Here is a 2,297-nt window from a genome sequence, read left to right as displayed (position 1 = left end):
AAACCAGCCTCATCAATTTAATCATCCCCCGTCCAAAGATTTCGAGCTAATTATTCCAGCCTTTAATTATTCCATCCGACTGCCATTGAGATCTCTTAAAGACGGCTGGATTAGTGGATTTGGAGCATTAGCTCGGAGGGTTGGCAGACCTCTGCACTGTGAATCAGGGGGCTGAGAAACACATCTTCAAAAGGTATGCCGAGCAGCACCTTTACAGGATCATTAACAGCGGATAAATCCACGTTAAGTTGCTTAAAAGCGTGTAAAGGTGAGCCATGTTTGGGAGCAGACACTTTTGAGGGAGGAGGCTAACTAAATGTGACTTAAGCACTGCGACAGTGACACAGTTTAAGCCACTTTGGAAGGAATTGTTTACTAGTTACTTAAAGGGCTTATGTCAGGTTGGGTCAACGTCAGCGGCTGAGGGGAAACTTCAAGAGTTGGGCGAGTTTACCTTTTGCACGGGCACGGTTGGGAATTGAGGGGAATGATGTAAGCTGCTAACGATTCAGCTAATTTTGTTTGAGCTAATGTAAGGCAGCAGGTTATTTGGCAGGGATGGGGTTCAAGCTCAGAGCCAAACCTGCACTGAGATTCAACACTATTGGAAAATCAATCGCTGCCTTTCGAGCTGTGACAGTCAAGTTAAACTAGCCTCCGCTCGTGCTCGTTAAAGATGCTCCCTGTCATGCTACTACACCCCTCTGAACTCCATCTCAAACCCCCACCCATCAGCTCTCAGCTCTGCAAAACGAGAGCAGCTCCTCCCGCGGCTGAGATGTTCTGAAAGCTGGTCGGGAAAGGTTAGAGCAAGAAACATGGAGTGGGGCAGTGAAAAAGACAAAAAGAATCTTGCTTTTTAATTATTTTATTAAGAGCCTTGATGCTATTAAATGCCCCAGATACATTCACCCTATAGTTCTCAATTAGACTTGACAGTTGCTGCTTTACCAACAATAAATATAGCAAAGGGCTGCGCCTCAGGCCAGGAAGGACCCCTAACTATGACCCTCGTATTTAATGATGAAAACAAGCGAGCGCACACGCTGCCTCACTCAGGCACACACACACTCTCTCATCCTCTCTGTGCTGCGGCTCCATATTACACAAGCACACTGAGGGCCTGTAAAAAACAACAGCATCTGTGGGGGTTTGAAATGCACTGCAGATACCGAGGTGTACCACTGAACACATTTGGAGGGCAGAGAGTCATTTTGAACTAAAATAATGAACAACGCATTATTCAAGGTAGATTTTCTGTGCGCGTATTTGGACGCGAGGGGAAGAATGATGTCTCCGTGCCAGACCTGAAAATATCGATGATATTGTTGCTATGGGAAAGGCAAACACACATGTGATGCATGTGCAACTGCATTTGATTAATTGGCTTTGATATGGACAGACACACTAAATCCTCTCCAGATTAGTACTGTGTTGTATATAAATTGTATTTGTGTGAGGCGAAAATAATGGTGAACTAATATTAAAGATAATATTGCTTTAGGTGATAATATTAATGTGCATACTCATTTGATTTGTACAGTGTTTCTTTTTATGGCATAGTTAAAATATGTAACAAATTTGCTCAGATGAACTTTTTCATCTAAAAAAAAGCCTGATCAATGTTATTAAATCCAAATGTAGCTACTTTTATTTTAACAGTAGACTACTCCATATAAACTCAATCAAATCTAAATGAATTTCCCACGTGACCCCCTCAGAATCAACTTTAGTATATTTAATTAATGAAGCTATGTAAAATTACGCTGGGAAAATCTAGTGACCCTCAAAGGGTGGGTTGAATTTCTGTCACTTTTTAATACACACCTTTTATTCAAGCATTTTTGAGCCCACATAACTTCTTAAATCGACATGAAAATGCACAAATCCATTTTAGACCCACTGACAAAAGACACATTTAATGTCTGTGATATAGAGTAATAGAAACAAATGTCAGTTAACCTCTGAAAGTTCACTTGAAATGCACTTTAGTCAGGTGGATTATCAGAAATCAGAACATGCAGGCTACCGGTTTCTGTTACTGTGTGTCACAGATAATAAACTGGAGCAGTTTTAGTGTTAAAACTATCTATCCCATGTTAACAATGCTCAAAGTTGGTTATAGAAAAAAAATCAAACCAAACAAAAATCAGATTTTGCTTTAGACGTTGAGCTGCTGTAAAATGGATATGGTTGCAGTTTTTGTGTGTTTTACAGCTCATGTGAACATCTCTTGCACTTAAGACATAATGATACAGTATCTATGTATATATATGTGTGTGTATATATATGTATAC

Source organism: Pundamilia nyererei, unplaced genomic scaffold, assembly GCF_000239375.1.
Source record: "Pundamilia nyererei isolate P.nyererei 1_Seehausen unplaced genomic scaffold, PunNye1.0 scaffold00086, whole genome shotgun sequence".
In the NCBI taxonomy this organism is placed as follows: domain Eukaryota; kingdom Metazoa; phylum Chordata; class Actinopteri; order Cichliformes; family Cichlidae; genus Pundamilia; species Pundamilia nyererei.
This window is presented reverse-complemented; position numbering follows the sequence as displayed.